The 13,230-nt window shown below is 44.2% G+C and overlaps 1 pseudogene; it reads right to left on the bottom strand.

Annotated features, from left to right (window-relative positions):
* On the bottom strand, positions 952-2,189 carry LOC100512605 (annotated as a pseudogene).

The raw sequence follows: 13,230 nt of genomic DNA, 5'->3' as shown, positions 1-13,230 counted from the left end.
TTGCAGGTTCTATCCCTGGCCTTGCTCAGCGGGTTAAGGATCTGGCATTGCCATGAGCTCTGGTGTAGGTCGCAGATGTGGCTTGGATCCCATGTTGCTGTGGCTCTGGTGTAGGCCAGTGGCTACAGCTCCGATTAGACCCCTAACCTGGGAACCTCCATATGCTGCGGGAGTGGCCCTGGAAAAGGCAAAAAAAAGACAAAAAAAAAAAAAAAAAACACTAAAAAATAAAAACGATAGGAGTTCCTGTCGTGGCGCAGTGGTTAATGAATCCGACTAAGAACCATGAGGTTGCGGGTTCGATCCCTGGCCTTGCTCAGCGGGTTAAGGATCCCACGTCGTCGTCACGGTGGGCTGTGGTGTAGGTTGCAGACGTGGCTTGGATCGTGCGTTGCTGTGGCTCTGGTAAAGGCTGGCGGATACAGCTCCGATTTGACCCCTAGCCTGGGAACCTCCATATGCCGTGGGAGTAGCCCAAGAAATGGCAAAAAGAAAAATAAATAAATAAATAAATAAAATAAAAAAATAAAAACGATAAATAACCAGAGTTTACAGCCCTAGAAAAGGCAAAAAATAAAATAAAATAAAAAAAGCTCCCTTTCAGATGAGTCTGTACTTACCATCAAGCAATGCACCTCTCCTCACTCAGGGTAGGAAGTCCAATTCTCAGGAAGTCTCAATTTCATTCATTTACTCAGTAAGAATTTACAAAATGCCTACAAATTCTCAGCTTCCACTTGCAGCCATCTCTAGGTAAAAAAGAAACCGGACCTCTCTGGAGGGTCCAGCGAGGTCCCCCCAAGTCTGCAGCTGAAAGGACCTTTTTTTGGAATTGGGTTTCTTCGGTACCTCTGAAAGGGTAACACCCTAAAGCTGAATCATCTTTACCCTGGAAGTCTACCATGATATTTAGCAATACTTGCATCTCAGACATACAACATTGAAAGGTACACTAGATTCTGAAGGTAGCTATGCTGCAAAATAGTTTAAAATTAAACGATTGTACACTATTCATTTATGCTTGAAACTCCAGTCCTAGACCAAGCGTGTGGCCACCGGTATTGACACTCTTGCCAGCCAGCAGAGCTGACAGCGTGAGTTTGATACCTGGCTTTAGGGTCTGAGTGTATCCTAATTCTATCAGGCTGCAGTTGTTCACTTTAGCTGAGAAGCAGGCGTCAGGGTCCATCTGGTACTTGGCTGCTATTCCAAAGCCCGTGTTGCTGTCTCCTGCTGTCCAGACGAGATTAAGAGCCACCTCCAACTTCTTGTTCACCTTCTGATAAATGGAGCCGCCAAACTGTCCCATCATTTACTTTAGTGTGAAGCTGGAACTCATCAGTCTTGTAGCCAACAGCAAAGTTGCTCTGGGTCACTCCGGACTTGGTGGTCTCAGAATTCATCTGGTAGCCTGCCAGCCAGCCCTCATAAGCCAGCACGAGAGCACCGAGGATGGAAGGTCCGGCAATATTGAAATCCACGTTGCAGCCCAGGTTGACGTGCTCCCGCTTATACCCGGTCTTGAGTTTGGCTTTTTTTCCCCCCAGTGTTTGGTGAGAAGGATGAATCAAAGGTCAGCTTCAGTCCACGTGCAAGCTGATCTTCCAGAGTAATCTCCGTGCCTAGTGTGTGGTCAGTTTCTACGTCTCTGGAAACGTCAGACCATATTCGGTCCATCTGTACTTGGTTTCCAGACTGCCCATCACTCTGGTTGTTTCAGGGTTGGCTGAACCTGAGCTTGTAAATTCCAGTCCATTCTCAGATTTGATTTTCAAATCAATTTTTTTTTTTTTTGTCTTTTGTCTTTTGTTGTTGTTGCTATTTCTTGGGCCGCTCCCGCAGCATATGGAGGTTCCCAGGCTAGGGGTTGAATCGGAGCTGTAGCCACTGGCCTACGCCAGAGCCACAGCAACGCGGGATCCGAGCCGCATCTGCAACCTACACCACAGCTCACTGCAACGCCGGATCGTTAACCCACTGAGCAAGGGCAGGGACCGAACCCGCCACCTCATGGTTCCTAGTCGGATTTGTTAACCACTGCGCCACGACGGGAACTCCTCAAATCAAGTTTTATTAAGCCAAATCCATAGCCCTTGGTGAAGACATCCCTGGCAGACTTGCCAAGATCGGCATACACGGGAGGCACAGCCATCTTCTGCTCAGAAGAGGTAGCAGTGGGCTCTGCCTATATCTCATTTTTAGAATGTGGAGTGGGAATTCCCTTTATGGCCTCAGTGGAAACGAATCTGACTAGGATCCATGAGGAAGCGGATTTGATCCCTGGACTCATTCAGTAGGTTAAGGATCCTGCTTTGCTGTGAGCTGTGGTGTAGGTGGCAGATGTTGCTCAGATCTGGTGTTGCTGTGGCGAGGGTTAGGCTGGCAGCTACAGCTCTGATTCAGCTCCTAGCCTGGGAACGTCCACATGCGGTAGGTATGACCCAAAATATACATACATACAATGTGAAATGGACGATTTCCTTCTGTGGTGTAACAGGATCAGAAGCCTCTTGTGAGCTCTGTGATGCAAATTCGATCCCTGGTCCAGCACAGCTGGTTAAGAATTCAGTGTTGTTGCTGGTGCATCTTAGGTTGAGCTTATATCCGAGTTGCATCTGTGACCTACTTGGCAGTTCTTGGTAATGCTGGACCCTTAACCCACTGAGCGAACCCAGGGATCGAACTTGTATTCTCACAGAGACAATGCCAGGTCCTTAACCCGGTAAGCCACAACAGGAACTCGTAGGTAGCTTTGCATTTTTCAATGCAGTATAACTGCTTATAGGAGAGCGGGGCGTTTCCAAGCTTATTTCAGCCTTGGGGAGCCAGGGGTCAAAAAGAGAAGTAAAAGGAAAAAGAGAGCTTTTATGTACATGATAATGACGGAAAGTCCCAGGGAAATTCTATTGATTGATACTGTCATTATTGCATTTGTCATTATTGCAAACTTAAAAATTTGACAAGAGGCCAGAACTGCATTAGAACTCATTATTGATTAATCATTTGTCAAATCCTTACCAAAGGCCCATTATGTGCTCAGCAATTTTTTAGGACTTTGGGATACATTCGTGAACAAAGCAGACAAGGACCGGAACTGGTAGAACTTAAATTTTGTGAAATCAGGAAGATATTTGCAAGTCTGGTGGGTTTTCTCCAGGAAATGAGAAGCATAGTATCACAGTTAACCTTTTAGAAACTGGTGAGAAATTTCTAAATATTTTTGAAAATAAATTTTTTAAACTTTACGGCCACACCCATGGCATAATGGAAGTTCCCAGGCCAGGGATTGAATTGGAGCCACATCTTCGGCAACACCATATCCTTTATTCGTTTCCGCTGCGCCACAATGGGAACTCCTTGCATTACTTTTGATTTTAAAAAATAATGCTTGGGAGTTCCCGTCGTGGCGCAGTGGTTAACGAATCCGACTAGGAACCATGAGGTTGCGGGTTGGATCCTGCCCTTGCTCAGTGGGTTAACGATCCGGCGTTGCCATGAGCTGTGGTGTAGGTTGCAGACGCGGCTCGGATCCCGTGTTGCTGTGGCTCTGGCGTAGGCCGGTGGCTACAGCTCCGATTCGACCCCTAGCCTGGGAACCTCCATATGCTGCAGGAGGGGCCCAAAGAAATAGCAAAAAGACAAAAAAAAAAAAAAAAAAAAAATGCTTGGGAGTTCCCTTCATGGCTCAGCAGAAACAAATTGACTAGCATCCATGAGGACGCAGGTATGATCCCTGGCCTCGATTAGTGGGTTAAGGATCCAGCATTGCTGTGAGCTGTGATGTAGGCCACAGAGCGGATGCAGCTCAGATCTGCCATTGCCATGGTGTAGGCCAGCATCTGTAGCTCTGATCAGACCCCTAGTCTGGGAACCTCCATGTGCCATGGGTGTGGTCCTAAAAAGCAAATTTAAAAAAAAACAAAATGCTTGAGGAGTTTCCATTGTAGCTCAGCAGTAATGAACCCAACTAGTATCCATGAGGACTCAGGTTCGATCCCTGGCTTCACTCAGTGGGTTAAGGATCTGGGGTTGCCCTGAACTGTGGTGTAGGTCACAGATGTGGCTCACATCCCGCGTTGCTGTGGCAGTTGTGTAAGCTGGCAGCTGCAGTTCGGATTCGACACCTAGCCTAGGAACTTTCATATGCCCTTAAAAGCAAAATAAAATAAAAAAATAAAAAATAAGGTTTGAAGACATGTATCTTGAATCCTGAGGTTTTAAAGTGCGTCCCCCATTTGCCCTTGTCCTCCTGCCCCATTCCAGTCCCCATCCTGCCTCTACCCACTGGATACCAGAAGCAGCACCCCTCCCCCAATAACTTCTACAGATGTCTCCAGACGTGGCTCAGTGGCCCCTGGGGACACACTGCCCCATTTGAGAAGCATTGTTCTAGTGTATCAACATGGCTTTCCCGGTTCCCATTGCAGCCGAATCTCTGTTTGGAATTCTGATTCCCTCAGCAGTCCCCTCAGCTCCCTTTCATCCAGATCAACCAGGTTTTTATTTTATTTATTTATTTATTTATTTATTTTTCTCTTTTGGCTGCCCTGTGGTCCATGGGGTTCCCAGGCCAGGGATCAGATCTGAGCCTCAATTTCGAACTAAGCTGCAGCTGCTGCAACACCAGATTCTTAATGCACTGTGCCGACCGGGAATTGAACCTGCATCCCCGGGCTCCTGAGATGCTGCCAATCCCGTTGCACCACTTTGGGAACTTCCAGATCAACCAGGGTTTCTTTAAAAATTTATACATACATATGTATAAATACATACAAACACACATGTATATACATATATACATTTATATACATACAAATACATATAAACACATGTATTAATTATTATATATATACTTAGGGCCACACTCATGGCATATGGAAGTTCCCAGGCTAAGGGTCAAATCAGAGCTGCAGCTGCCAGTCTATGTCACAGCAACAGCAATGACAGATCTAGATGCATCTGTGATTTACACCACAGCTCACGGCAATGCCGGATCCTTAACCCACTAAGCAAGGCAAGGGATCGAACCCGCAACCTCATGGTTCCTAGTCGGATTCGTTAACCACTGCACCACGACGGGAACTCCAAACATAGGCATTTTGATCAGAGGATGATTTTCTTTTTCGTAGAGCAGATATTTTCATTTTCTTCTGCACAAGTTAGCCCCCATCCCAAGGACGGTTTGCAGCATTGGTGGAGGTAGTGGTGGAAACAGTTCTCCTTTATTAAAGATCATATTTTCACTTGGTCATTTGAGCCTCTCTGAGTCCTTTCCTGCCTGTGGACAGGCTCCCTGGAGAACATCTTTGTGTTTCTCTTGGATAGAAGTGAAAGATGAGCTCTCATCACGTGTTTCAGGCATGAAGAAAGCTTCACTTTCAAGTTCTCTCTGGGTGCCAATCCTGAAACTTTGTAAGAACCCTGCTTCTCCTTAGTAGGCACAGCTGACCCTGGCTTTCATGTGCTTGGGAACTGGGCCCACCAGGATCTACAGTTCCTACCAGGTTAGATGCGTTAGAGTCAGGAACTTTGCCAGTTTCAATCCTGAAGGACCCTGCCTTCCGGTTTTAAGTTCATCCTAGAAGAATAGCGAAGATGAATTTTAGAGTTTACCTTTTAGCCATTGTACACGCTCCAATGGCGCCATCTGCTGCCAGGAAGGGGAACAACACTTTATCCGCCTTTTAGAAAGGAGGGTGGAGGAATTCCAGTCGTGGAGCAGTGGTTAACGAATCCGACTAGGAACCATGAGGTTGCGGGTTGGATCCTGCCCTTGCTCAGTGGGTTAAGGATCCGGCGTTGCCGTGAGCTGTGGTGTAGGTCGCAGACGCCGCTCGGATCCCGCGTTGCTGTGGCTCTGGCGTAGGCTGGCAGCTACAGCTCCGATTCGACCCCTAGCCTGGGAACCTCCATATGCCGTGAGAGCGGCCCAAGAAATGGCAAAAAGACAAAAAAGAAAAAGAAAAAAAAAAAAAAAAAAAAAAAGAACAAGAAGAAAGAAAGGAGGGTGGAGCAAAGTCCGGGGGTGATTGCCTCCTATCTGCTTCCTTCTGGGGCTGTTTAATCAGAATTCTCCTGGATTGAGGACTGAGTAGCGTTTGTGGACCAGTATTTGTTTACATTTTAAGTCTGCACCTGCTGTTAGAGTAATAGTACTCCAACTTTTTCCCCCTTTATAGCAAGGTTTTACTTAGAGTCAATTAAAAATACATATATAACTCTAAAGACATTTTTCCTCAGATATTTTTGGTATGTTGTAATTTCCTAGGAGTTTCTTCATTTTTATTTTTTAAATTTTATTTATATTTATTTATTTTTGTCATTTCTAGGGCCGAGTGGCACATGGAGGTTCCCAAGCTAGGGGTCTAATCGGAGCTGTAGATGCCCGCCTACGCCAGAGCCACAGCAACGCCAGATCCAAGCTGCGTCTGTGACCCACACCTCAGCTCACAGCAACGCAGGATCCTTAACCCACTGAGCAAGGCCAGGAATCGAACCCGAAACCTCATGGTTCCTAATCGGATCCATTAACCACTGAGCCACAACAGGAACTCTGCTACTGTTTAATTCTGTTGAGAAACTATTAGGTTCTCTGAAACAATATCATGACTAAGGCACTCTGTTTCCCTTTTCTCCCTGTGGACAAGGAAGAATGCTGAATGTAATGTTCAAGCATGATTTCTAGAGATAAAGCCACAATAGTTAATGCATTTGCTTTTTTCTCTTCTTCAGAGTTAAAACATTCTCTTTTGATTTAAACTGGTTTATTGTAACTATATAATGTAACTTAAGCCACCTCAAATCTAGTTTGGAAATTAAATATATATATCTATATATATCTATATATATATATCTATATATATATATATACATATATATATTTTTGCCTTTTCTAGGGCTGCTCCCACAGCATATGGAGGTTCCCAAGCTAGGGGTCCAATCGGAGCTGTAGACGCTGGCTTACGCCACAGCCATAGCAATGCGGAATCCGAGCCGCGTCTGCGACCTACACCACAGTTCACGGCAACGCCAGATCCTTAACACACTGAACCAGGCCAGGGACCGAACCCAAAACCTCATGGTTCCTAGTCAGATTCGTTAACCACTGTGCCATGATGGGAACTCCGGAAATGGTTTGATTTTAATAATTAACATCTTTCTCAAAACTTGAAGGCTGTTCCCCTGTATATTTAGCAAGGAATGGAAACTTGCTCATCTGTATCACAAGAGACATTCATGTTTCAGATATTTGAATCTGCTGGTAAACTAATCTTTGCCCCAGCAAATTTTATCTATTTAAAAAATGTGTTAAACTTAATCATTGTTTGCTTCTAGCTCTCTTTCACAACCTCAAGTCATTGTTCTCATTGTTCTCAGAAGTAGCAATTAGATTCACTTGGGCCACATGCAAAGAATACCTATTCTGGGTCCATCTCCAGACCAGTTAAATCTGAGTTTTCCAGGTCAGGGTTGAGGCAGAGAAAAAGAAAAGAAAAAAAAAAATATATATATATATGTATTATAAAAATTATACACATATAAGAATAAAAGGAAAAAAAATTATATATAGGTACAAATTTCCCAGCCGATTCTAACATGTAACCAAAATTAGGAACTACTGCCCTTGCTTTCCGCCAGTATCTGTAAAGACAATTTTACCTGAAATCTCTTGTCCACATTTCCTCCTCAAGAGAGAGAAAAAATTAACTCTAGAGCAAACCCTGTATGCAGCTCATATGCCTCAATTTCCAAACCACCATCTTCTTCTTCTTCTTCCTCTTTTTTTGAAATTTCTTATTACAATATTTAATTATCTGCAGCAGCTTGATGATTGTAGGATCCCAGTTCCCAAACCAGGGATTGAACCAGAGTTGCTTCAGTGAAGGTGCCAAATCCTAACCACTAGACCACCAGGGAACTCCTGATACAATCTTTAATTTTTACTTCCAAAACCTCTCCAGCTGAGAAGGTAGAATCAGTGTGATGTTGAGGGCAGTATGTATATACTAAACTCAGGCAGATAATAAATAGAGAGCAGGTCTCAACTGGGTACAATTTTGTCCCCCTCCCCCATGCCCCAGGGGATATTTGGCAAAGTCTGGAGCCCAGTCTGGAGGCATCTCCTTGGAAGACACAGCTGAGGAACGCTATTGCCACCTACTGGTAAGAGGCCAGGGATGCAGCTAAACTGCTGCTAGCCCAGGGCAGCTCCAAAGCAAAGAATTACCCCATCCAAATGTCAGGAGTACTGCTATTCAGAAACCCTGATACAGATTATATTTTCCAGTGCCCTTAAGTCCAGAATTTTTTACTCCTTCATGTTCCCTGGAGAAATCGAGCCTACCTCTCCCAGCACATTATAATTACAGATTTAATACTATAATTAGAAGGTGAATAAAGGAGTTCCCATTTTGGCTCAGCAGAAACGAATCTGACTAGGATCCATAAGAATGCAGCTTCGATCCCTGGATCCCTGGCCTCGCTAAGTGGGTTAAGGATCCGGTGTTGCTGTGAGCTGTGGTGTAGGACGCAGATGTGGCTCAAATCTGGTGGTGCTGTGGCTGTGGTGTTGGAACAGCAGCTACAGTTCCAATTTGACCCCTAGTCTGGGAAACTCCATATGCCACAGGTGCAGCCCTAAAAAGACAAAAAAAAAAAAAAAAAAAAAAAAAAAAAAGTGAGTAGACAATTGCTGAGGACTAAATTTAGGAGAGCAAAGGGGGAAAAAAACTTTTGCATCAGGAAAGGGATGAGGAGACTTAAGGATATTGACACCCTCTCATACTCTCCAGAGTGGTTTTCATATTTGTCATGACTGGCAGCAGAGAAATAAAAATCTCCTAGAGAGCAGAAGAATAGGAATGATCACACATCTAGTTTTTTTTTCTTTTTCTTTTAGGGCTTCATCTGTGGCATGTGAAATTTCCTGGGCTAAGGGACAAACCAGAGCTGCCGCTGCTGGCCTGTATCACAGCCATGGGAACAGGGAATCCAGCTTGTGGCAATGCGAGATCCTTAACCCACTGAGCAAGGCAGGGATCAAACCCGCATCCTCAAGGATAGTAGTCTGGTTCTCAGCCCACTGAGCTACAACAGGAATTCCCTGATCACACACCTATATCCGGATTCATTCACTGATTTGGGAAAAACAGACATAATTTCAGAAACCTTAAAAAACACACACACAGGAGTTCCTGTCATGGTGCAGTGGAAATGAATCTGACTAGGAACCACGAAGTTGCACATTCGAAACCTGGCCTCACTCAGTGGGTTAAGGATCCAGCGTTGCCTTGAGCTGTGGTGTAGGTCACAGATGCTGCTTGGATCTGATGTTGCTCTGGCTGTGGTGTAGGCTGGCAGCTGTAGCTACAGTTCAACACCTAGCCTGAGAACCTCCATATGCTGCAGGTGCGGCCCCAAAAGCAAATATATATATTTTAAAAATAAAAATAAAAATGGTAAATTTTATGTCATTTTAAAAATCACAAACATTTTTTTTAGTTTAAGGAAATTAATGAAATAATAAGCCAATACAACAAAGAAAATCAATGGAGTCAAAAATTTGTTCTTTAGGAGTTCCCGTCGTGGCACAGTGGGTAACGAATCCGACTAGGAACCGTGAGGTTGCAGGTTCGATCCCTGGCCTTGCTCAGTGGTTAAGGATCTGGCGTTGCTGTGAGCTGTGGTGTGGGTTGCAGACGCGGCTCGGATCCCGCGTTGCTGTGGCCGTGGTGTAGGCTGGTGGCTACAGCTCCGATTTGACTCCTAGCCTGGGAACCTCCATATGCCACTGGAGCGGCCCTAGAAAAGGCAAAAAGACAAAAAAAAAAAAAAAAAAAATTTGTTCTTTAAAAGAACTAATAGGGTGTTCCCTTGTGGTGCCATGGGTTAAGGATCCAGCATTGTCAGTGCAGTGGCTCAGGTCACTTCTGTGGTATGGGTTCCATCCCTAGCCCCGGAACTTCTGAAAACCCCAGGAGAAGACAAAAATAAAATAAAATAAATTTACACAAATTCTGATTTAATGATTGAAACACATAACCATTCTATTCATTGTATAGGCTTAAAAATTATAAGAGTTCCCTTGTGGCTCGGTGGGTTAAGAACTGGACCAGTATCCATGTGGACGTGGGTTTGATCCCTGGCTTTGCTCAGTGGGTTAAGGACCCAGCCTTGACAAAAGTTGCGCCATAGGTCACAGATGTGGCTTGGATCCTGAGTTGTTGTGGATGTGGCATGGGCTGGCAGCTGCAGCTCTGATCTGACCCCTAGCCTGGGAATTTACATATGCCCCATGAGGCCCTTAAAGAAAAACTTATAATAAGAGAAGTTCTCTTGTGGTGCAGTGGGGTTAAGGATCTGGTATTGTCACTGCTATGGCTTGGATCGCTGCTGTGGCTGAAGGTTAAATATATATATATATATATACACATATATATGTATATTTATATATAATAAGAGAACTTGACACAATAACATGGCTATTATCAAAAAGAAAAGAGATAACAAATGCTGGTGAGGATGTGGAGAAGAGTGTTTTGCTGAAAGTCTTAAATTTATTTATTTTTTTTTGCTTTTTAGGGCTGCACCCTCGGCCTATGGAAGTTCCCCGGCGAGGGGGTGAATTGGACCTCAGCTGCCAGCCTACACCACAGGTCACGGCAGTGCCGGATCCCTGACCCACTGAGCTAGGACAGAGAATGAACCCACATCTTCGTGGATACTAGTCAGATTAATTTCTGCTGTGCCACAAAGGGAACTCCCGAAAGTTTTACTTTCCATTTCAACATTCATACGATTTGCTAGCAAAATAACCACTTTGCACTCAATTAAGCAAGAATTAGAGAATTTACTGAATTAACAAAGACTATAGCATACTAATTAAGAACAGATAGTAACAGACAGAGGTTTATATATCACCGAATTGGGGAAAAACCTACATCCAGATCCGAGCAGCGCTGGGAAGAATATGGGGAGAGGTTGATCAAGGGTACAAGCTTTCAGTTATAAAATGAATAGGTTCTGGGATCTAACGTACAGCATGGTGACTGTGGTTAACCCTATTTTACGGTATACTTAAAGCTTACTATCAGTACATCAAATTCTCCTTAATGCTCTCACCAGAACAGTAATAAAACAGTAATTATGTGAGGTGAAGGAAGTAGCTAACCTTATTGTGGTCAACATCTTGCAATATATACATGTATCAAATCATCACATCTTGGAGTTCCCATCATGGCTCAGTGGTTAACAAATCCGACTAGGAACCATGAGGTTGCGGGTTCGGTCCCTGCCCTTGCTCAGTGGGTTAAGGATCCGGCGTTGCTGTGAGCTGTGGTGTGAGTTGCAGATCCCGTGTTGCTGTGGCTCTGGCATGGGCTGAGGGCTACAGCTCCGATTGGACTCCTAGCCTGGGAACCTCCATATGCCGCGGCAGCGGCCCAAGAAATAGCAAAAAAGCCAAAAAAAAAAGAAAAAAAAAAGAAAAGGCAAAAAAGACAAAAACAAAAAACAAAAAAACTGGGGAAGGTGGGAGAAGAGAATTGAAAGCCTATATAAAAATGAAAAAAATTCCTAGGAAACTACAATATACCAATAATATTTGAAAGAAAATATCTGAAGTTAAATTCATTGAGTAATATAAAAAATATTTTAAAAAATCTGAAGAGTTATAGATGTATTTTTCTTTTTTTTTTTTTTTTTTTGCTTCTTTAGGACTGCACCCATAGCATATGGATGTTCCCAGGCTAGGGGTCAAATTAGAGCTACAGCTGCCAGTCTACACCACAGCCACAGCAACATGTGATCTGAGCAGCATCTGTGACCTACACCACAGCTCACGGCAATGCTGAATCCTTAACCCAATGAGCGAGGCCAGGGATCGAACCTGCGACCTCATGGTTCCTAATCGGATTCGTTTCCACTGTGCCACAACAGGAACTCCCCATCTTTTTTTACTTTTTATTTTTGGCCCCACCTGTTGCATGCAGAAGTTCCTAGGCTAATGATTGAACCTAACCACAGCAGTGACAATGCTGGTTGTTCAACCTGGTGAGCCACTAGGGAACTTTGTTACATAAGTATGTTTTTTTTTTTTGAGAATCATTTATTGCTTTATTCATTTATTAACAAATTCATTCCTTTAGGCATTCACTCAATGAATTCAATGAATATGAAACGAGGATCTGACATATGTCAGGCACCGTGTGTTGTAATGGGGACACACAAATGAACAAAACACCATCGCTGCTTGCTAGGATTTATAAATTTCCCTAAAATTTGCATGGTGAAATCTACTCTCCCATGTGATGGTATTTAGAGGTAGGAACTCTGGGAGTTGATTCAATCATGGGGATGGAGCCCTTGTGAATGAGATTAGCACACCTACAAAAGAGACTCCAGGAATTCCCATGTTGGTCTCTGCAGCACCAGGATGCAAGTTCGATCCCTGGCTGAGCACAGTGGATTAAAGAATCCAGTGTTGCTGCAGCTGTGACATTGGTTGCAACCGTGCCTCGGATCTGATCCCTGGAAAATCCATATGCCAAGAGGTGGCCAGGAGGAAAAAAAAAGAGAGAGAGAGAAAGAGACCCCAGTGGGCTCCCTTGCTGCTTCCATCACCTGAGGAAACAATGAGGAGAGCTGCCTCTGAACCAAGAAGCAGACTCTCATCAGACACTGACTGCTGCCATCTTGATGTTGGAATTCTCAGCCTCCAGAACTACTGGTCTAGGAGAATCTCCTGGAGGGAGGGGCCTCTGTGGCCCACCTTGGGGGCCTAGATACTGGTGGTAGACATGCTTAAGAACATTCAGCCTCAGAAACACCGCTTCTGATGGCTGCCATCCTGGCCTATGAACCTTAATTAACTCTAAGTCATAAGGGGAAAAAAATAAGTTGGAGTACTATTAATACAACAGAAGCTGCAAACTTAAAATATAAACAAACAGTGAGCCACAAACGCCACTCAGTCCTCAATTCAGGAGGATTCCAGTTAAATAGCCCCAGAAGGAGGCAGATAATTCTCAATAACCACTGGCTTTCTCTCCACCCTCCGTCTAAAATGTGAAGGATGAAGTGCTGTTCCCGTTCCTACCAGTAGATGGCGCCATCAGGCACGTAAAATGGCTAAATGTTAAACGCTAAATGTATCTTAAGGATTTTTCCAAGATGGATTTAAAAGAGGAAGGTAAGTGTCCTTCAGGATTGAAATTGACAAAGTTCCTAACT

This window comes from Sus scrofa, chromosome 5, assembly GCF_000003025.6.
Source record: "Sus scrofa isolate TJ Tabasco breed Duroc chromosome 5, Sscrofa11.1, whole genome shotgun sequence".
Lineage (NCBI taxonomy): Eukaryota > Metazoa > Chordata > Mammalia > Artiodactyla > Suidae > Sus > Sus scrofa.
The sequence above is the reverse complement of the archived record's forward strand: the minus strand, read 5'-3'. Positions and strand labels throughout refer to the sequence as shown.